Source organism: Artibeus jamaicensis, unplaced genomic scaffold, assembly GCF_021234435.1.
Source record: "Artibeus jamaicensis isolate MK-2021 breed Jamaican fruit bat unplaced genomic scaffold, CSHL_Jam_final scaffold_369, whole genome shotgun sequence".
NCBI lineage: Eukaryota > Metazoa > Chordata > Mammalia > Chiroptera > Phyllostomidae > Artibeus > Artibeus jamaicensis.
Window position 1 is genome coordinate 16,812,570 of NW_026522042.1, and position 25,011 is coordinate 16,837,580.

Genomic DNA, 25,011 nt, shown 5'->3' on the forward strand with positions numbered 1-25,011 from the left:
CTGTACATGTAGAGAACTTTCTGGAATAAAGATAAAGAGTACTGTCTCTGAGGCCAAACTGGATTCAAAACCCAGCTATCTAAATTAGTGACCATGTGATGATAAATAACTTAATCTTTTTAAAAATATTTTATTTATTTATTTTTAGACAGAGGGGAAGGGAGAGAGAGGGGGAGAGAAACCTGATCTTCCTGTTGTGGTTGTCTTTTACACGACCCCTACCTGGGACCTGGCCCACAAACCCAGGCAAGTGCTCTGACTGAGAATCGAACCCTTTGGTTCACAGGCCTGTGCTCAATCCACTGAGCCCCACCAGCTGGAGCTAAATAACTTAATCTTGATAGGTTTACGACAGTCATCGTAAATTTAGGATAGTAAGTACACCTTAAATAACAAATACATAAACAAATATTTAAAATATCTGGAGTATATTGATCATGCAAATACATTAGCTATTAATTTATTGCAAAATGATAATCAAGCATTTTTTCATATATAAGATGTACCTGTAGCTATATATCTTAATATCAAAAATGTGTGTTTGTATTGTATTTATTCATATGTATTTCAGCTTTTCTAAAAATACACTGATAATATCAAAAGACATACAAAGTAGAATATAACTAAGACAAATGTCTGGCGCTCTCACTCTTTTAATTGGACTCTGCATTTTCAATAGTTGCTAACTATTTCTACCCGTGAAATACTCCTATTTAAAACATTATCTGGAAAGAAAAACGAAATAATAGACATCGACTATAAATATTTTATATATAAGAAAACAAGATTTCTTAGAATTTATGAGATGTCCTTTAAACCACAGATTTAGTAAGTAGAAAGGTATAGGCTAGAGCAGATCATTGGAATCCAAATCATCTTTCCATATGGCCCCCTTCTATGTAAATGCATTCTATTACATAACAATGTTACAATAATTCAATTTTATTACATTACTCTATTTATATCAGCCAGTATAATCTCTGATCTGCTTGGAGTTCATCTATTCCATTCACTTTCCCCAGCACTGTGTATGTGGAAGGGACCCTCACACTAAGTTATCTGAATGAACTGCTCCACATCACGCTTTGATGATTGCATTACTGCTTTGTGTCTCTTCAGGGTATTGCAGATTCAAAAATATAAAGGTCATTAACATATAACAGCTCCCAGAGGAGAACTATTATGTGAAATCCAATGTTTACAAATAGTTATAGGCTTATTCATCTAAAGAAATTTTCATTCATTGGTAGTAAATCAATGTAATTTGCATTGAAATACACTTTTACCTTCAGTAGCCATGGAGTCACATATATAGTTGTAAGAATGTGTATATACATTCTGTATTCAACATATATATATTTTATATATATGCCATATACTTATAGAATATAAAATGACGCAATTATGCAATATCATATCATTTAAATATTTCTGGAAAAGTTTCAAAAGATGCAGTACTTTTTATATTCAAGCCACTAACAATTTATAAGTTTGATTTTCAACAGTGATCCATAGATCATGTTTCTTCAAACTTAAATTATAAGTATTCTTTTGAATTCTGAGAAATACTTAAAATAACAATAATTTAATGCTGAATGGTAGCATTTCATATACCTGATTGCATTAAATGAGTCTCAGTTATAACACAGGAAGAAATGGCAACATTTTACATTAATGTATTCATTGATCAATATATTAAATGTATATGGATATATAATATGTAATCTGTTTTGAGTAATTTATTCATTTATTTAAAAATATTTATTAAGCTCCAAAAATGTCAGGCTCTTTACAGTACACACAGATGTGAAAAATCTTCAGATTTATTTATAATTTATTTATGAAGGGGAAATATTCATATTTATTTATAATTTACATGAAAAGAAGACATACCCTGGCTAGTGTGGCTCAGTGGATTGAGCATGGGGCCTGAGGACTGAAAGGTCTCTGGTTCAATTCCTAGCCAGGGCACATGCCTGGCTAGGTGCTCCTGCTTGCAGTGTGAGAGAGGTAACTGGTAGAGTCTCTCACACACTGATGTTTCTCTCCCACTTTCTTCTCCCCTTTTTATAAATAAATAAATAAATAAATAAATAAATAAATGTTTTAAAATAAAAAAAGGCACAAAACTAAAACTAAGTCAAAAAGCACAGAAGAGATGGAAGGGTATCTCTCATAAAGACAAGACTACAACCACATAACTGGAATATATATGAGGTAATAAGTTTCAATAACTTCCCTGTATAGCAAAACAAAGAGGCACTGCATTTAGAAAACGCTATTAAACGAAGTGGAGAGAATTATAATATAAAGAAAACTTTGAACTGCTGTTAATGGCTCACTGAGGCTGAAAACCCTTATGTATCTGTGATCTAGCAAATGTGATCGTGCTTCAGAAAATCAAGAGTGAACGGACTGTATAGTTTATACACAGACGGTAGCAAATATATCAGAATCAACCTGACTAAATGAAGGCAATTGCAATGTCTTTTACTTAGAAGATTCTCCAAGTGCAATGACTAATTATTCTCCAATTATTTAATAAATGTTATCATATCAAAATTATATCCCAATAAATCACTAACCAAAATCAATTTTATTTCAAAAATTTATTGTACAGGGGTTATAAAGACTTTACTTAAAATGGCAGATAACTTGTTCACTGAGCTATGTGTCCGTGATCATTTGACTAACTTCTCTGGTCCAATTTCTTACCTGAGGACAATATTATATCTTATAGTAATTAAGAAGAATAAATAACATCACACATATAAAATATTTAGTATGGAATATGATATTTCCTTTTTCCTACTTATATTCTTTGAATGAAACACCTATTTGATGACCAAATCTGTGTTTCCTTCTCAAAGAGTTGTCACTTGGAAGTATCTGACCAACCAGAAACTATATTCTCCAGACCCAATTGAATCTAGGTAAGGGCAAGTCAGTATTTTTTGCAAATAAAATATAAATAAAAGGATAAGCCTCAGCAGAAGAGAAATATTAAAAATCAGTGTTCTCGACTTCCAGATTCCCCTCCAACATGTAAAGAGACCGGAAACCACCACTTCCATGTTAACATAAATACACAAGAAGGAAGCCGAACAAATAGAAAAACTATTATGTTTTAGAGACCCATGAGAGAATTGAGTTTACAGGACATACAACCACCCTGAAATCTGAAGAGAAAGTTGAGTAGAGAGAATCACAGCAAAGATATAAGTACCTGGAGCAGAAACTTCTGGGACTGCAAACTGTAAGTTACACTTAAATAATTATGTTGTGAAATTTGCGGGCTGAGTGTAGACTAACATGAATATGAGAACCTTCTCTGGGCCACAGTCTTATGGGCAAATGGGGAGGGATCTTAATGGATTTTATCTCCAGCTACCCTATGAGGTTCTCACTTAGCAGTCAGGAAAGACCTGTAGCTTTAGTAGATAGAGGGGAAGAAGAACAACTGTAAAATATTTCCAGAGAATTCTACCTAGCAAAGTCCTACTCTCTGTGGGAAAAGACTGTGCTAAAGCCTTACCCTTCCCAAGGGTCCAGCATGTACCAAACTTTAGAATCCCAGTCCCATACCTGATGAAAATTGCTATACCCTACCAAAAGCTATCAAAAATAAAGTTGAAACTCCATATTAGTTTCCGAAAGGCAAGTAAGATAACATTATTTTAGTGGAGATATAGCAGATAAAGTTGTGTTAGGCTGTTAACACATAATCCACTGGTTTTATTACTATTGTTATTGCAAAGTGATAACAATAGTAATAAACTAACAGGCCAAAACTAACAGGTGGTATCTATTTCCTGTAACTACAAGTCCAGCGGTCAGCAGTCCAGGGCAAACACTCCACTGGGCTCAAGCTCATGTGTCATCTTCTCGCTCCAACAACTTCATCACACAGTCCTTTGTCACCAGCGTGCTTTTCATTTTCTAAATACAAGATTCTTGTTGCAGCTCCAGTCAAAATATTGATTTCTAAGCAAGAGGCAAAAGAATAAAAGGAGGCAAGTTCAAGTAACAGAAACAGATTATTAGTCCTGGAGTAAGTACAGAGGAAGGCCTGGCATTGGATTAAGTTAAAGATATAGTTAATAGCAAAATTAAAATATGTCTAGAAGCTTAAGGTAGATAGATAAGATTTATTGCAATGTGAAGTCATCTAGTGATTTTTAAATGGGGAGTGACTTATATGAATTATATTTCAAAAATATCACTCTGGCTTCCTATGTGGGGAACAATAGTAAATTGTTATTAATAGCAATAAATAGAGACAAACAAGATCAAAATGCATATTAGAAATGACTAAGGACTTTTTTGTTTGCTTTGTTTTTGCTTTTGACTAGAGTGACAGCGAGGATGAGAGAAAGATAGAATGACTTGGGTACATTTTTGGTGCAGACATTTTAGAATTTATTAAGTGCTGGAGGTAGGTCCTGAGGAAATGGGAGGAACAAAAAGACTCCTACACTTTGGTATGAACAGGCTGGGTAATTAATCGAAGAGGTTTAGGGGAGGGGCAGCTTTGAAAGAAATCATTGCCCAAATTCTATGTTGAACATATTAAAATCAAGATGGCTTTAGATTTCTAAGTGGCTCTGTACAGTCATGAGTTAGATGTGTTTGGAGTCCGGTAGTGGTCTAGAAAGGAGGTGTCAGTTCTGGGACTTGTCACTGTGTATACGGTCTACACAGTTTTGAGAGTGTCTGCAAACAAGAGTGTGGGGTCGATGCAGGGAAGGGCCTGGGATCAAACCATGAGCGATGCCATTATTTAGAATACACATAAATAAGTGAGAAACTTATAAAAGTACGCTGCTGAGGTCTCACCATTGAGCTGGAACAATGATGTTCAAACTTTTTCATCTCTTGGCACATATAAAATAATAACTAAAATTTTCTGCACACAAAAAAAACATAAATTTTTGCCATTGAACTAAAATAGGTATAATTGTGATTCATTCATACCAGACAACTATTGTTGTATTGATTGCTGTCAATTTTCTTTTTCTTTTCTTTTTTTTTTTTTTGACACTCTAAGGAAAAGAGGTCAGTGTCCCTGATAAATAGTCAGGTATTGCATATTTTAAACATTCCTGTGGTGCACCAGTGGAAAATCGCTGAGCCAGAGGAAAACTCAGAGTGTTTCAGAAACGTATGTGATGAGAATGATGAATGAAGCAATGAACAAAGAGCTCAAGGAGATGCAGATTAAGTGCTGTATTTCGGACTTGGAACCCGGCAGAGTTCTTTCAAACTTTATAAGAGCAATGCCTTTGCCCCTCAAATTCACAGTCACCTCCTCTGCTAGGTTAAGATATTTACTGCTGATCAATCACAATCACGATCCCAGTGGGAAGCAAATAACTCACTCATAAGGTGAGGTGGGTTCTTTTATTTATGAAGGACTAGTTACTGCCAAGCATGAGCACTGAGACAGATGGGCTACTCCCTGGGTCCAGTTGACAGGAAGCCGCGACCCCACTGATTGCCCCTGGAGCCTTCCCTGCTCTTCTTTTTTTAAAAAATATTTTTATTTATTTATCTTCAGAGGAGAAGGGAAGGAGAGAGGGAGAGAAATATCAATGAATGGTTGCCTTTTGTGCATCCCCTGCTGGGAACTGGCCTGCAACCCAGGCATGTGCCCTGACTAGGAATCGAACCACAATCCTTTGGTTTGCAGGCCCATGCTCAACCCACTGAGCTACACCAGCCAGGACTCCTTCTCTTCTTTACAGCCAAGAAAAACTGGACTGAAGGACACTGCTGTATGGAAGATTACTTTGGTGGGTTTAAATTTTGTTTCTTTCTCTCAGGAATGCACATGCGTGCTAGGAAGAAAGTCTGTCCTTTCCGTAGCCTTTCTTGTCTGAATGCTAAAAGTCACACCCAGGACGGATGTTTAACATGCTAATGCGACCTATGATGCACGAATGACCATGTAGTTACACTGCATAAGTGGCAAGAAGCCCCTGCCTCTCTGTGTGCCTGGATGTCACATTTCCTGCCTAAGCCTCTTTCAAAAAATTTCCCCAGTCTTTGTTATGGTAGCAGCCCATTTTGCCTCTTCTCTCAGTTTCTAGTTCCCTTGCATCCACAAGTCTAAAATGCTTTTGCCTGGGCTTTTTTCTGGTGATCTATCCTGGGAGATCACAAGAACCCCAAACAAGCATAAAAGGACTTGGGGAAACACAACAGATGCTGAGTAAAACCTGAGGCCAATCGCTATTTCTTCCCCTCGGGAATATCGTGGGGAAAGAGGGGGCGGGGAGAGAGAGAGAGATTCCCGGAAGCAATGGAGATCCATAGACACAGACACATCCCACCTAATAAGTGTATGTTAGGTGACCAAGGTACACAACTTGAGATTAAACATCTGCAAATTTCAATAGCAATTTGATAGAATAATTATATGTTTGTGTTATCTAATAATGAAAATATTTTGGACTATCTAAAATGAAATAAAAGCCATATCTTCTGAAAGGTCAGGATGAAAGTCAGTGTAGAGGTTGTATAGGCAATAGGATATGAGAAAGTAGAAATACCAACAGTTAACAGATCTTCATAGAAGTTTTACTGTGAAAGAGAACAACTAAATGATAATAGTAGGAGAGACGATATTCAGAGAATAATAGGTTTGTTGTCTCAGCTATTATTGTCACTGTTGTTGTCACTTTTCGTTATTGTGGTTCTTGTTATTCTTTTAAGATGGAAGGGCTGGGGCCGATTTCTTCGACACGATATTGTTCTGGTAGCTAAGAAGAAAATAATAATGCGTAAGAGAGAAAGTGCAACTTGTGAGGTTCAGCCACAGATTCTCCATGGCAGGGCAACCATCAAAGGAAACAGGTGGAGTATAAACACATTAGACTAAGATTAAAAGATGAGTGAAGAAAGAATTCTAAACTAGTGAAAAGAAAACAAATATTAAGGTACTTGAAATAAATATGTATTGATAATTTAAAAAAATAATAGAACATAAAGTGTTATGAGTTATGGCAAAATGCAGGCTATTATACGATTTCAGAAAGAATTTCATATGCCGTGTTAAAGATTCTTGATTTTATTGGGAGACATTTCTACAGTTAAATCTTGCATTCCACAACCTCTGTCGACCACAATGATTGATTTTGCTCCACGGGAACTTAAAAATTCTGTGGGCAGGAAAATAGTGATCACAATAATCAGAAGGAAGAGACAGAAAGACGGACACACAAGAGGTAAAAGAAACAAAAAAAGAAGATGTTACCTATAAAAGTCCCTTAAAGTAAATTACCAATAGTGCCAAATGCTTCTTAGATTAAGTAATGAAAGCTATGTGAACCAATCAATCTTAGTAGTTAGGAAGTCACTAGTGGCCGGAGTCTATTTAGTGGTAACTAGGTATAAGTGGGTTGAGGAGTGCATTTGGAATAAAGGTAGGGATGCAAAGATTGTAGTAATGTTTGGTGCAATTAAACAGCATAATCATTAAAGGAAAAGTGTATGTTCAAGGGAGATTTTATTGTGTAAATAAAAAAATAGAGCATGTGTTTATGCTACAGAAAATTTGAAAATCTAAAAGACAATGAACACCTACGGGTCTACCTTTTATAAAGATAAGGTATCATTGGAAGGAGGGTCATAAATCCAACATAGTTCGTGGTGTCATCACAGAAAACTGAGGAGTTCTAGATGTAGGAACAAAATTCACACCGTGAGGAAGAGTTAATGGAAATGGAAACTCCGCAAATGGAAACTTCAAGAGGCCATTAGGAATGGCTGTGTGGAAGTCGAGTCACCGTGATCCAAGACAAGGGCTAAAAACATTTTTCCATTTGTATTCCAAAGAACACCTCAACTGATAATAGTGTTTGCACAATGACAAAATAATGTCAAATACTGCAAAAGCCCACTAAAGAAGATTCTGGGGGCAGGGAAGAAATAGACATCAACAATAAGACCTGCTGTCCTTAGCTTCTTCTCTAACTTATAAATTCATGAAATCTCATAGAACAGAAAGCAAGGGTAGCTACTTGAGAGAGAATGGCCCCTGGAGGCCAAACATGTGAGAGGCCCAGTCAATTGCCTACGAGTTCCTCCAGGCTGATGGCAATACATCAGAGAACATTTGGGTAGGTTCAACAGTGACAAATCCCCTTCGGCCATAAAAAGATTATTGAAATGGATCACTTAAATCACTTTTCAGCTAAAAGCATCCATGGTTTACATAGATTATTTTTGTAGGTACAGTCGCTGCATAAGCCCCTCTATTCCACTACACAATTGCATGACCCCTGAGGACACAGGAAGGTGCCATTCATTTTTATCCTCTGTCCAGAAGCATACTCTACTTTCTTATACAAAATATATATTCAAAGCCTGAAAATATAGACATACTACCACAAAGGTGTCCGGCGAAGAGACAAAAATGTATGTTCATAAGGAGAAAGCACCCAAATGATATCAAACAGGCATGATTTTTGCTTGAGGACTAAAGGGAAAATTGCACTAATGTGTGAGATTTAATGTGTACCCTCTGGTAGATCTAACATTTTCAGAAATATCTGAGATAAACCCAGTAGAGAGAGCTCAACCTTGTCCTAAAAGATCGTACTGACTTGCTCTGCTTACATTAAAATACTTTTTAGTGAACAAATTTATACTGCATATACTACATACAATTTATATAGATTTCAATATCCTTTTCTTTATGGTACAAGCACCTATCATGTGAAAAGTAGAATGAAATAGCTAAGATGCACTTCTCAGAAGGTATCAGTCATCCTTGCCTGTAGAGCTACTGTCAGAAATCAATGAAATTAACTCTTTAATGGTTTTGCACAGATTTTGGTATAAAGCAAGCATGCAATAAACTTTAACTTTTGTATTACTTTGCTAGGGCTACCACTACAAAAGGTTACAGTCAGGGTGGCTTAAACAACATGATTTTTTTGTCTCACGGTTTTGGAAGTGAGAACCCTAAGAGCACATGAGGGCATGTCCCTTCCTCCCGGGGCCTCTCTCCTTGTCGTGCTGATGGCTGCCTTCTCCTGTGTTCTCGTGGGGCCTTTTCTCTGTGCCCATCTCTAGTGTCTCTCCTGTTCATAGAAAGGCAGCTGTCATGTTGGATTAGGGCCTCACCCTGAAGGCTTCCATTCATGAATCATCTCTTTGAAAGCCCTTTTTCCAAACCCTGATCATATAGATCAGGGTTAACCTATATAATCTCATTTAACCTTAATTACTTCTTTAAAGGCCTTGTCTCCAAATACTACACTCTGAAGGGATGGAGGTTGGTTCTACAACATTCGCACTTCAGGGGATGCACAATTTCAATCAGGGAGAATATCACAACTTTTGTTTTTATCATTGTTATTATCCAAAGAGCTTGGTGAAATTACCATTCATTTGCTATAGCCTATTAGTGTTTGAAGTATTTCTTTACATTGTAAATTGTTTGTTTTCTTTACTATGTTCTTGTACAAGAAATGACTTCAAAACACAGTGGCTTAAAACAAATATTTTTCTTCATAATTGTGTGAGTCAGGAAACTAACCAAAGCAATAGGGCCTGGGCAGACACATTGTGTCTGCTGGGGAGGTCTGGCCTGGAGATTTAGCTTCTAAAACAGCAGTATTGTCATAAGAAATTGAAAATTTATAGTTTGGGATTGAAGAAGTTAAAACTAGCTCTGTTTACAGACCACATAATCTTGTATGTGAATATCCTTAGGAATTCACAGAGAAAGATAGAGACAAAGAGAGAGATGATATGAATGCTGCTTGGTTAAGCATATTAGTATTTTGAATGAACTGCATATATGTTTAAAAGGGGACCACAAAATAATCTTGCACATACATTGCAAAATATTTAGAAGACATTTTATATCCAAAATTTTGTCAAATGCTTTTAACTGTGTCTGCTGTGGTAATGTCAAAATCACATGGCACTAAAATGGGGATGATGAGAAATGGTCGGGGGGGGGTCATGCACAGAGGTCATGTGATCGTGAAATAGTAAAAATTGGGCACATGAAGTGCCACTATAATATTTTTCTACTTTTTATCACTAAAATTCCCTTAATAAAATGTACAAAGAGAAAAATAGAAAGTCCCACTACACTAGCTGGACTATGATACCCAGTTTATAAACTACATACTCAAATGCTCATCTGCATAAATTTAGCTATCTTTGTTTCATTGTTTAATATTTAATTATGAATAAGAACATTAAAGATTTTTAAAACAGTACACATTTCTACTTGTAATATGTAATTAAGTAAAAAAACATTTTGTATGAAAGACTTGTCCATATTTTTATTAGATAACCACTTTTTCTAAAAGCAATTTTGGTACTGATTACCTCATTCCTATTAAATCAGATGTCACTACAACAAACCGGAATGACAGGACAATGCTCAAGCATAGAATGAATAATAAAAAAGGGAAGACCTCGCCACAGAAAAACAATTTCAATCAATTTAAAAGCATCAGATGAAAAATAGGATCCTGTCTACATGATGTCAAAACAAGCAATCCAGATAATTAGCCAGTGTTTTTTTTTTTCCTTTTGGCGATACCTCACAAGTGTAAAATAGGCATACTTTTTTTTCTGTTTCTGAAATTCTGTCATTATATAAGCACATCTCATAAGGAAAATATTCTTAAATGTGACCCATGTCATAAGAGAGACTATCAACCAACTGGTGTGATGCATAAGTATTTGAATGTGTACAGTATTTTTGACAATGGAATTCAAAAGTTTTGCAAGATTCGCATCATGCAAACCAATTGTTATATACTTTATATATACATAAATATATGCTAAATTAATTATCAAATTTGGTCATTATAAAATAAACTTTGCTTCAAAATTGATACCTGCTGTATCTTTAGACTATAAAAGATAATGGATAACAGAAATGAGTCAGAAATATATATCAGGGATATATGTAAGTATATATATATAGGTAAAGACAAGCTACAGACTGAGGGAAAATCTTTGCCAAACATTTATCTGATTCAGGACTGATCTCTGAAATATACAAAGTGTTCCTAAAATTTAACACTAAGAAAACAAACTCAATTTAAAAATGTGCAAAAGATCTGAAATGACATCTCCACAGATACAATATAGAGAAGGCAAGTAAGCATAGGAAAAGATATTCAACATCTATGTCATTAGGGAGTTGCAATTCAAAACAAGATTCTTCAAAATACTGATACACCAAATGCTGTTGAGCTTGTGGAACAATAGAAACTCTCATTTATTGCTGGTAGAAATGCAGAATAGTATGCTATCTGGAAGACAGTTTGGCAGTTATTACAAACCCAAATTTAGTGTTATATTATCCAGCAATTACAATTTTAGGGATTTACTCAAATTAACACTTTTATTTATAATTGCCAAAACCTGAAAGAAACCAAGATATATGAGCTGGGACCCCACAAAATAAAACAAAATTATCTTCTGGGGGCAGGCCCTTGTCGTACAGGTTTCCCCTCCCCAGTGAGTGTTTCAGGAACCCCCATGTGTCAGTGTACCAGCTGGCATTGTTGTGGGAGTCTACATTAAGCTTCAGTGAATTTGTTTTTCAGGATCTTTCAATATGTTTGCGCATCTCACCATGGGTGATTTATGAGCACACCTGCTCACAGCACACAGAGCGTTCAGCAGCTTTTGACCAAAAATGGCCATGACCCCTGTGCCCCAGTCATCCTAATCACCCCATCTTGCCCAGAGGGACATTTTGTTTTCCCAGATAAAAAAAAGTTCTCAAAAGAAAGTATTTTGCCCATGTGGAAGAGGTGAAACAGAACATGTCAGAAGCACTAAAAGGCATCAAAATTCATGAGTTCAAAAACTTTTTGAACAGTGGAAAAATGTCTCAATAGGTGTATTGCATCAAATGGAGAGTACTTTAAATGGGACTGGAGTTTCATGGCATAAAAGTAAATGCACAATTTTTTTATAAACAAATTATGTTGTATGGGTCCCCTCTCATATTTTAACAGGGGAATGTGTGAACAAGCTATGGTATAGTCCTTTAATGGAATGTTATGCAGAGATAAAAAATAATGAGCTATCGAGCCACAAAATGATATGGAGGAAAATTATGTGCATATTTATTAGTGAAATTAATGAGTTTTAAATGACTTACATAGTCTATGATTCCAATTATATGACATTCTAAAAAAAAAGGCAAAACTATGTAGATCAGGATTTGTAGCAGCTGGGTGAGGCAAGAGGTATTCCCTGAAGATAGGGGACTTTTGAGGTAGTTAAAATATTCTGCATGATACCGCAATCGTGGGTACATATAAACATACATTTCTCAAAACTCATAGACTGAACAACCAAATCAGTAAATCCCTGTGTCAATTACAGATTTAATAATATCAATATTGGCTCATTTATTATAACAAATGTATCATAAAAATGCAATATATTGATATTAATAACATTAAAATAGGGGAAAACTATATGTGAGGTTGGGGACTAAGGGGATATATGAGAAATCTCTCTATTTTCTACTCAATTTTTTTGCTGTAAACCTGAAACTGCTCCCAAAATAAAATATTTTAATTAAAAAAAAGAGTGGTGTAGAATATTTATTAGCCCACATGTATGGGGGACAATGATGTATGGTAATAACTTGTCTTACATTTTCTTTGTATGACAAGATAATCTAAAGCTACAGAATTCTTGTATTGTTCCAAACTGTCTTGATAGTTTTTTCTAGATTTTAAATAGAGATGATATTGCTGATATTAATGGGAGCTTAATATTATGAACTAAAAATAACTAACACTTGTAATCATCTTGCTACATTAATGGAGGAATTTTAGAGGTAGGTAAAATTAAGTTAATAAAGTAAAATGTGCCCTGGCTGGTGTAGCTCAGTGGATTAAGCACGGTCCTGGGAACCAAGCAACTGCGGTTTGATTCCCAGTCAGGGCACATGCCTGGGTTGCAGGCCAGTTCCCAGCAGGGGGTGCATGAGAGGCAACCATACATTGATATTTCTCTCCCTCTCTTCTTTCTTTCCCCTCTTAAGATAAATAAATAAAATCTTTTAAAAAAGAAGCAAAATGTTATTTTAAATTGTTTTAGTAAATAAAAGCCCCACTTTACTTTCTCTTTTTAATAATTTTTATTATTTTGTTTTTAAGTACAGTTGTCTACATTCACCCCCTACCCCAGCCATCCCCACCTCCACCCCGAGTCCACACGCACTTTACTTTCTTTTCATGAACATCATCACTCAAAATGTGGCAAAGAGAAAAATTTTGTTACACCAAAGTTGTGTATAAAATTGAAGAGAACACCATGTTTCAATATATTTGTATTGTTACTTAATTCTCAAATGTCTCTTTCATTAATTATGACATTTAATCTAGCTTTATCATTGTTGAATAGTAATTTAGATTTGCATCATCTGAAATATATTGTCAATTAAGTCAAGTACAGAAATTCAAAGACTATCTTGATCTGCAGATCTTAAAAAAATATGTGGGTTATATATCCCATAAAATTTTAAAAAGCAGTTTCTCTGAATATTATCTGAGAGAAACGTAACCAAGTGTAAAACACATTTCCCACCCTCCAAAACGCTTTGTAGAATATGAAGTATTTTCCAAGTTTTCAATGCTCATATTAACCTATCTATAACATTTTAGTTTCTAAAAAAATAATATGCTGAAACTTTAGTTATATAAAGCAAATCCTCAATTTAAATTAATATCTAACCTATGATTTCCTCTTACTTTTTGTGGAGTATCAGAGAATTTTATAAATGATTAGGTTTTGCATTACAAAGATAAATAATGAAGCATTAAAACTGAGATTGATGAGTATTACTATTTGTCAGTAATGGTTTGATGCTAATCTAACAAATGTAATAAAGTGATGCCAATATAAACACATTACAGTTAAAGGTAGTGAAAAAGAAGGGATACTAAAGTCATTCCACAAAGACCATAGTACTGAGTTCATTCCATCAATACAAGGAAGTCACATCTCTTTCCCACAGAATAGGAAACAAGGAGAGAGCAGTGGCCAGCTGAGATCAAGCTGGCAGCTACTCCTACTCTTTACTTACAGATTATTCCCTCCAATACAAATTAGTCACAAAATTACAGTATATAAACCATTTTGGTTACTGAACCTCTAACTCAAACCATTTAAGAGCCTCTCTCCAGTTGAATAAGGTAAGTTGTTTAATGCATTGCTTAATACAAGGTCACAAAGATTTACTATACATTCCAAATGCTTCATGGTCACATTCGTGTCTATCATTCATTTTGCTGGCTCACTGTACATGATGTGTAATAAGGGTTCAATTTTGTTCTTTTGCAGTTTTTCTAGCACCAGTTTTTGAAGACAAGTCTTTCCCCACTGACCCTCTTAGCACTGTTGTTGAAAATCAACAAAATATAAATGTGCGAGTTAATTTTTGGACTCTCCGTGCTGTCTCAGTGATGTGTGTTTCTTACCCATTTGCCAGGACAGCCAAGTACTGTAGCTCTGCATTGTTAATCATAAAGTGTGTCTGATTGTTCTGTCTCAGGTCAGAACACTGATTTGAGAACATCAGTGTTCTCTGATGTTCTTTTTCAAGAGTGTTTTTACTCTTTTGGGTCCTTGGCATTTCCATATGAATTTTAGGATTATCTCATGAATTTCAACAACAGAGCCAATCAAGGGACAGCATTGCACATGCAGTGTCTATCCATTCAGCTGGTTCTTTAATGTCCTTTCATAATGGTTTATATTTTCCAGTGAAGTCTTCCATTTCCTTTGTTAAATTTATCTGTAAATATTTTATTACTTGTTATGTTATTTAAATAGCACCATATTTGGACTGTAAAAATTAATAAACATAAACCTCACTTAAATTGAAGTCAGAGGTGCAGTGAGAGACCTCTCATTTAAGTGCCAAGGGCCCCAGTAGGGAGAGACTACCTTGACTCTTTAACAGGAAGTGATGTTAGTTTCCTAGCTCGGCAGGAGGACAAAAAGATTCCTCCTTGCCTAGTAACAGCTCAGCCAGTGGTAGACGTCTATAATTCAGCCAACAGAAAGTCACGATGATTTGAACTTTTAGTTTCCTCCAATGACTTTGTTTACAACAGTCTTTCCCAAGTCCATCAAAGAGTATTCCTCTTTGTTTCTGTAGACTTGAGTCATTCACCATTAGACTGTATGTCCTGAAATGTACATTTTTGTGGTTCCTGAATAAACTTACTTTTCTAAAAAAATTGGCAATTATTAACAGATTTGTTCATTACTGGTATATATATGTTTAAGCATATTATCATCACATTTTGCAAATTTGGCTGAACTCGCTTAATACTTTCAATGTTTGTGTGTTCCTGTGTATGAATTCCTTAGGATTTTCTATATGTAAAATTGTGTTATCTGCAAATAGAAGTAGTTTTACTTTCTCATTTCCAAACTATAAACTTTTATTTATTTACTTATTTTCCTTCATTTGGTGGCTTGGCTAGAACCTGCAGTGAGATATTGAAGAGAGACGGTAAGAGGAGACACCCTGGTTTTAGGGGGAGATTGTCTAAATTTTCACTATTAACTATGATGTTAGCTATGGGGTCTTAGTAGATGGACTTCATCAGGTTGATTAAGTAATTTCTGTATTCCCACTTTGTTAAGTGTTTTTACCATGTAAGATTGGGTTTTTTCAAATGCTTTAAATTATATCTGCTGAAATAGCCATGCCATTTTTGTCCTTAATTATATTATGTAAGCATATTACATTGATTGATTTGTCTACATTGAAGTAACCTTGACTTTCTGGGATAAATCACACAATGGCTGGCTACAGTATATAATGCTTTTATATTAATTGCTCTTTCTGATTTGCTAAAATCTGTTAAAAATTTTTCTGCCTATGATTGTAAGTTATATTGGTCTCTTTTCTTGTAATGTTTTTACCCACTTTAATAGTGAGGTAGTAGTGGCCTTACACAATGAATATGTGAGTATTACCTTCTCTTCTGATTTTGGAATAATTTTTGAAGTATTATACTATTTTTTTTCTTAAATTTGATAGAATTCATAAAGGAGGTCATCTAGATCTGAATTTCTCCTTGTGGGAAGTTTTTAAATTACTAACTAATAGTTTTCCTAGTTGTAGTTCTGAGATTCTATTTTTAGTCAGTTTTGGTGGTTTGTGTTCTTTCTAGGAATTTGTCCACTTTACATAAAATATCTAACTAGTTTGCATGCAATTTTCAATTAGCAATAATCCCACCTATGATAAACATCTTTGACTATGATACTGCCACTGCACAAAGCTTTTTTGCATAAAATTTTCATAGTACTTTCCTTATGTTCTTTTTTATTTCTGTAAAGTCAATAATTATATCAACTCGTGTTTCTGAATTAAGTAATTTGATATATTTTATTGTTGCTGTTGTTATTAATTTCCCCCTACCCTCAGTTTTCTACTGATTCTTTCTTTTTTTTAATTTTATTTATTTATTTATCTATAGAAGGGAAGGGAAGGAGACAGGAAAAGAAATATCAATGTATGGTTGCCTCTCGTGTGTCCCCTGCTGGGAACTGGCCTGCAACCCAGGCATGTGCCCTGACTGGGAATCGAACCACCATCCTTTGGTTCACAGGCCTGCACTCAATCCACTGAGCTATACCAGCCAGGGCTGATTGTTTCTTTAAATGAAGATATAATTTAGTTATCTTTGCTGATGACATTCAAATACTTAATACCATTTAGCAGTGGTATTGAAAAGAATGAATGATATAGGTCACGACAGTGAGAAGTAGTTTAGAGACTTCCTGCTGCACCAGATGTTAATCTCTTGTTTTTTGAAGAGAAGACCATAGGATACTCAGATATCAGGAAACAATCCTGTCACTTGGAGCAGAGGTTACGGAAATAACGCAGGTGGTTGAAAAGAATTTCAGTATTTTAATAGCTGGCAATTTTGTACTGGTACAGCTGCTGAATAGCAGTCTTGTTTATAACTCTCAAGACTGCTTCTTGATGCAACTTACTGGCGAGAGTCAGAAATTAGGGGTAACATTTGCACAATTCTATGAATATAATAAAACCCACTGAATTGTTTATTTTAAAATAGAGAATTTTATGATATGGAAATTATACTTTAATAAAGCTATCATAGAATACATTAAAATCATAATAAAATCAATGCATTTTGCATAAGTTTTAAATTAAGAATCCTAATTTATAAATTGCACGAACCCAGGGTATTTATGTTTCAATGGTGATCTATAATTGTTAGGTTTATAATTACATGCACCTGTTCTAGAAAAGGTAAAATTAAGAAAAATTAAAAATTAGTTTCATGGTTTTCAACCTTTTTGCAAGTTTTTATTATTTAAATATGCCTTTAAAATGTACATGATGCATTTAGTTTGACTCCTTAAAAACTAATTAACAGACTCACAGATACAGAGAACAGACCAATAATTATAAGAAGGACAGGGGTTGGAGAGCTGGGTATAAAAGATGAAGGTGATACGCGTAGACTTGGCCAGACTGACGGGCAAAGGGGAGGCTGAGAGAGGGAACCGCCCCAAGGCAGGGGAAGCACCACCCCAACGAGGTGCCTGATGACAGGTTGCCTGCCCCAGGGCAGAGATGTGTCAGGAGAAAGTCATTGTGTTGAGTACGCTTGAGGCTAGTGAGTGACTGAAAAAGGGAAAAGCTCTCCTACCCAATTCCGGTCGCTGAATGCAGGTGGGACCCGAGGACACAGTGGCACATGTACCTTAAAGGTCAACATGGCTACGAGAGAGGTGCTGTGCTGGAATAAGACCTGTCACTTCTAGCCTGAGAAAAGGATGGAATTGCCTGGGGTCCCTGGACCCTTCCAGAGTGCCAGAAGTTTGGGCCAAAAGATTTAAACAGAGGAAGGGAGACACGTGCACCTTTTCTTCTCAGATCCACTGGTGCAGGTATGTGGAGCGAAGCACTTGTGGGATTGACTAGGTCCTGGAAGCTGTATGGCGGTATCGGTGCCGGCCCCACAGCTGGACCCCGGGAGGGGGCCTGAAGCTGGAGATCCATCCACTTAGCAGCCTCATGCTCCAAAGGAGTGGGATTTCTGGGTACTGTTTTGGGTTTTAGTCTTTTGGGGAACAGATGGGCTTTTTTGTTGTGGAAGAGAGGGTCCTAGATCTGGGGCATGTCTATCCTCCCAAATTGTTCAGTCTTTTTGATAAGGACCTCTTTCCTTGCTTACCAACTTTGTCTTGGAAAGTTGCTTGTTGGTGACTGTAGGCAGCCAAAAAACAACTTTTCTTCGGTAACAAAGAGATTAAGGAAAAAAAGCCCCATAGACACAGACAACAGTATGGTGATAGCCAGAGAGAAATGGGGGATAGGAAGGTAAAAGAAAGTAAAGGGGAGAATAAAGAGTGATGTGGAAACAGACTTGGCAGAGTGGTGAACAAACAATACAATATAGAGATGATGTGCTATAGAATTGTATACATGAAACCAATATAATTCCATAACCAACATCACCCTAAAATTCAAATTTAAAAAAGTGTAGAGGCCTTGACAGTAAATCATGTTTAAGAAGCTCTAAGGTGTCTTCAAAAGCTGTGAATGATTTACTTCTAAAAGAATGACATTAACAATGTATCTTTGAAGGGTCCCCAGTGTAAAATGAAACCATGTTCTATGTTGATCTTACATGATGCCCCTTTGGAGATTAGTGAAGTTATTATCTTTTTTAACTTGAAGAGCTATTTCTTATTAATGGTAAAGTGAAAGTAACATACTTCATAGGAGATATAAAAAATGTTAACTTTTCTTTTCCTCAAGGAATTATAGTCAGTCATAATCTCAGTAAAAAGGATGTGATCATTATTTAGGTTGGGACCATTTCAAGATGACAGAAGACATGAAAACTGGCATATGTCAAGATTTTTGAAAAGCTAACATTAAATCGCACACTTTGAGAATTCAATTTAAGATAAATTAAGTAAAATAGGTAAATCTGAAATAATTTCCCATATATTCCTGGTGAGTAGAATTAGAAATATTATTAAAACATTTTTAGATTATAACCCATTACATTTAAATATATAAACATGTAATGTATAATTTGGCTCTTAATTAAATTAAACATGTTGATAAATTATAAGGAATATCTAAAATTTAAACTTGAAATCATTTTACTTTATATAGAATCTAAGGTAACTTTAACATATCAAATAATATTCTTTTTTATTTAAATAATTTTATTTAGTTATTTTTCAAGTACAGTTTTTTGTCTATTTCTCCCATCCCAGCCTCCCCTGCCCCTTGCTCCCCACCTCCCTCCCATTTTCACCCCCCTTAGTTCTCATCCCTGTGTCCTTCCTATTTGTTTCTCCAAATCCCTCCCCTTTTTCCCCCTTAAATTCCCTTCCCTCTCTCCTCTGGTCACTAAGTTTCTACTTTTTTACTAATAACAATAAAGGAATATGATCTCAATGATGTTTCCTTTTTCCTGTATATATTCAAATATAACTATTTAGAATCACTAACATTATTATCATTATTGTTAATGTTATTAACTCTTCTGTGTCAGGTTCACTTATACATGAGTTGCAGTCGTATCATCTGACATAATCAGGCCATGAGTTTATGAAAAAATAGCTAATATTTAGTTCTAACTTTAGAGAAGAGCAAAACCAATACACAATATATTTTATATAATTCCATCATATAGTGCATATTATAGTTGGGATTGAAGATTGAAACACATGTAATCTTATGTAGTAACTTGTTTCTTTATCTTTTCACTGCTTAAATTTTTTAAAGCAAATTCCCTCCTTATTTCACAAGGTAATAGGCCTGTAAAAGAAAATCTGAAATTCTGGACTATAATCTGTCTGCATATATTAGTCTATGATTGTGGTATACAGTCTAGGAGAGGTTTTGATATGATTGGAAAACTTTGGATATATATTCTTATTTGGAGATTTATAAGGCACAATAATAGACTAAAGATAGTGATGCACTGAGGTTAGGATATTTTTTATATCAGCAATACCAAACTTGTTTCAACATGGAATACTGTTTTCATTAAACAAATGACAGAGCAGTCATGGAGACAATGATATTAATAGTTGATTTTAAATAATTTGCACTTGTTTTATCCTATATAGAAATATACAGAAAAATAAGGGTTTTAAAAAAAGATTTATTTATTTAGATAGAGGGAGAAAGAGAGACAGAAACATTAGTGTGCGGTTGCCTCTCACGTGGCCCCCACTGGGGACCTGACCCCATGTGCCCTGACTGGGAGTCGAACTGGCGACTCTTTGGTTCACAGCCCATGCTCAATCCACTGAGCTACACCAGCCAGGGCCAGAAACATAAGTTTTTACTAGTTAATGTGAAGGACATGGGAATCTCAGTACTGAAAAGAGAGCATACTTAGAAACTAGGATGACGGATGCATATATACCTACATGAGGAAGAGAAAGATGCAGAGCATAGACAGCCATGAATGAATACGAGTTTGTGAAGAGAATGCACAGTGGTTAGTATTAGAGACAAGGTGAACAAATTCTCTCTTTCCAGTTATAAGTTAGTAATACCTAGTTATTTATTCTCACCTTGCTCAACTAACACCTTAATTTTACTTTCATAAAGTTAGTCTATCTCTGTCATGATGTTGTGCTCACTATCCACAGTCATTTACTCAGGGATTCCTTAGACTTATCAGTATTTATATTGCCTTATATAAATAGAGTGGATTTCCAGACAGGCAATCTATTCTAAATTAACTGAAGAATTTTATAGATGTCAATTTTCTGCCCAGATAAATATCACCCTGGGAATAACTTTGCATTTTATTCATAATATGTAATATTGGATTAAAAACTACTTCTGACTAGTAAAAATGCTTTATCCTTAAAAAATATGTGTATCTTCAAAAATATTTAGAATGGTCATCCAGTCATCTAGGAAAACTAAGAGTCAATCTCAACTCTAAATTACTTTTTTGTACTAATGGATACATCTCATTAGTTGTATAAAGACTCAAGAAGACTGCTCTTAATTATAACATTATATTTGTAAAGCACTCCATGTTTTTGATCTCTCACTTTGATGAAGTGATATGACACTTTAGATTATGTAACTATACAAAATATTGTTTTATTTTAGACCAACTACTATGGAACATCCAAAAATAATGACAAATGATACTTATAAAGATTGTAAAACCCAATTTACAAAGGGGTATATGTGTGTCAGAGAAATAGAAGCTTATATCTCACTTTGGCCGAGCACAAAAAAATTAATCCTCAAAATTGCTTAACTAAGTGAACATGTAGATAAAATAATTTCTAGCACCTATAATTTGTTTGTTGCAGTTTGACTGAATGACCAAATTGGAATAGTATAATAACCCATAGGAACCATATAGAAACCTATTAAAAGAACAGAAACAAAGCACAGCAAACCTCGTATCTCATTTGTCAGAAATTATTTTCAGCCTTTTTGTAAATTCATATTCTTAGTATTACATATTCTTAGCATTATGTTAACAAATGAAATTCCACCGTTTAAGCTTGTGAGTGCTGCTGGAGCAACAGAAAAAAAAACAGAAATGAAAAAGAACAAGTGTTTTTTTCTTCGTGGCTTGAAATGCCCATTCTTTTGCATCAGGCTGCTACAAAGTGATGAATTGGGAGTAGTAACAAAAGTATCAATTGTACTGGCCTTCTACATGTGAAGATTTGTTTGACTGTGCTTAGCCCTGTTCAGGTTAGTGCTTAATGGATATTTCTTAAAAAACTGTTCTACACAGACTTTTAGTATACTCTCCAAAATGTAATCCCTAAATATTTGCTCTTCTCTTTGGTTCTCTTTTTAAACTAAATATTTCCATGTTGATAATATTTAAATGCCCTTTTTTATGTTTTTCTAATAAATATTTAAATTCTTGTAAATCCCTTTTGTAAAGCTGGAAATAAAGTTAGGATTTACCATCCTCATTCTTCATGCATGAAAGCACAAACTATGACTTGGGTAGATTTCTTAGTAAAACAAAGAATATAAGAGTCTTTTATATTTAAATTAACAAAATAAAGCACTCTATTGAAGTACTGGCCCCAAAGTTGAACAAAATCTATGAGCTGTGCATTACTTGTGGCCCATCTGGAATCTACAAATGTCCCTCCTTTTTCAACAGTATCTCACATGCTTGTAACAATTGTAGCTATCATATGCATTATTAGGAATGAAACATGTGTATTTAGTTGATCACTTTATCCGCAAGCATGTCTATATGGTTCCTGACATACAGATATCATTCACTAACATTTACTGAAAAAATGAATGATGAAATGAAAAAAATGTGACATCATTAAGGATTTGGAATTTGAGTTGGTACTTCACATTAGGTTGCATATGTGAAAACTTAAAGTACTTAAAATACATATTTAGCCCTGGCTGGTGTGGCTCAGTGGATTGAGTGCTGGCCTGCAAACCAGAGGTTTGAAGAGTAGGTTCCCAGTCAGGGCACATGCCTGGGTTGCGGGCCAGGTCCCCGGTTGAGGATGCGAGAGAGGAAACCACACACTGATGTTTCTGTCCCTCTCTTTCCCCATTCCTTTCACTAAAAACAAATACAATCTTTTAAAAAATAAAAACAATAAAATATATATTTCGATGGATCATAGTACTTTTCATTTATATTGGCAACTTAGGTTTGAAGGTAAATTTAGAAAAAAATATTTTTGAGACCCTTGATTTCTAAATTAAAACAGTTTTGAAACTTTGGTATATAGGAGCAAAATGTTTCCATTTCTCTTTTAGAAAACAGCAACTGTGAAATAGTGTACAAGAGTGAGGTACTATGAACAGGAACTTCCTTTAAATAGTAGTTAAAATTAAAAAGCTAACATTATTTCTCAAATATAGTGCTATAGCATGTACTTAAGTAAAAAATAAATAAAGATGTGGAAAATAGTACAAACAAAAGTCTTAGTGTCAGAGTTAAAAGTTATTGTAACTTACTGCTTCTGAAAATGATTGGCCATGGCTAAAATTTCATGAGAGTGAACATTACCTTAAAATCTGAAGTTTTTATAAAAGCCAGGAGATGATATATTTTCTGTGTTTAGAAATCCTTTATCTTCAGCCCTTAGTATATACTAAAGGTGGAGTAATTATTTATTAAGTGAGTAAATAATGCTTACAAAATATAAATATTTATTACTTGCAACAGGGATTTCCAGTGAGCTTTCACTGAAAATAAAAACATTTTGATTTACTCAGAAAAATAGGTGCTATACAATCCAGAATTAAATTCTTCAAAGTCTAATTAGTCTAAACTCATTAGTGAGTTACATACATTGAAAAGCCAACATGTGTAAAATGGACATTTTCATTGACTTAATCTATTTTGTGTTAGGCGACTGGGCCCAGTGTGGTCAGTAATACTTCTCTTTGTAGTTATTCTCCTATATAGTTAGAAGTGGACATCAACATTCTTTGGAGAGTGCCAATGGAAAAAAGATGTACAGATATTGATAAGTTAGGAAACGAGTTGTATTTTGGTAGATTGACTTTCTAAATTTAACTGCCAAAATCAGCATAGAGCCCAGGCAGAGAGCTGAGTTCTCCAGTGGCCCCATCTATGATACATTGATACACTGCCAATCGAGGTCCTGTGCTGGTGACCACAAGGAGGACTAACCTGTTGTCAGGAAATCCTATGGGGCCAGTGACCCGTGGAATTCCAAACGAGCAGTTAAAAACCTCTTGTCTCTCAGCAAATAAAACTGCCTGGTACAGGAACATCTCCAGATCCAGATTGAATATTACAAGTCAGTTGCTGAATTTAAAAGATCACATAAGAAGGAAGGTCAAGCTTTTAAGTAATTAGATTATTAAATGTCTCGTATGAACTAGTGATTTTTTTTCATATAGAGCTCTCCCTCAGACAGGAGCAAATGGAAATGTGGTGACTGTAATTACTAAGCTCCAAAGAAATGACACTTAATGTTCCACAAGTACATTAAAATTTGGAGAAAGGCAATGGGTCAAAAGGAGGAGAATACTTATAAATCAAATTAAAACATCTGTAAGTGTGAGTAAGGCAGTGAAAGGCCAAGATATCCAGTCTCCATAAAACTGGGTGCAGGGCAAACAAAAAGTTGAGTAATCAGACAAAAAAATGTTTTGTAAAGATTTCTCAGTCTTGGCACTTCTAACAATTCGGGCCAGATCATTCTGTGTGAAAAGCTGTCCTATGCAACCAACCATCTTCCCAGACATTGCCAAATGCCCTGTGGGTGTCGAAATCACCCCTTGATGGGAACAAATGGCTTGGAGAAAGGAGTAGGACAGTGTGTAAAAAATGCTTTCATTTGACACATGTAGTCAGGAACACAGCAGAATCAAGCTGGGCAATGGATACTGAACACTAGTCACATTTACACAGGCTGTCTCACCAACTAATAATTATACATAGTAATTATAAAGTAATGCTTAGTGTAGGCTGTTTATTAGCTATGTTCTATTTTAACCTTAGAAGGCTTTACATAATAATATTTTTTGCCCAAATTTTGAAGAGATAAAAATCAGGTTGTTAGTAAATAATTCCCTAAAGTTATATAGCTAGGACAGATTATTAGTCAGATCATTATGAATTCAAAATCCATGATAAAGAATTTCTTGTATGTCTCCTACTTGGAAAGGAAGCAGTGTTTGAATGCCCTAGCTCTAAAAGAATTGAGTTGGTCAACCTGAGTCTGTTATAAAAAGAGTAATCTTTTTAGGACTCACAGGAAGAATAGTGAGGCTTCTTCTAATGAATTCTTTATTGTATAAATACTTTTCACCATCTACATTGACAATAGAGAATTCTTAGAGGCAAAACTCAAGAAAAATGTTTAAGATTTCTTTTTCTGTGTGTTCATATTAACTCTGACTTTATCATGTGGTCTTACCATACTCTCTATTTGCCTTTCTTGCTATAGTTTTATTTTATTATATATTATTTATAT

General features: G+C 34.9%; 1 pseudogene; it reads right to left on the minus strand.

Moving 5' to 3' along the window:
* Positions 1-16,173: 16,173 nt before the first annotated feature.
* On the minus strand, positions 16,174-16,306 carry LOC119048454 (uncharacterized; annotated as a pseudogene).
* Positions 16,307-25,011: the final 8,705 nt, after the last annotated feature.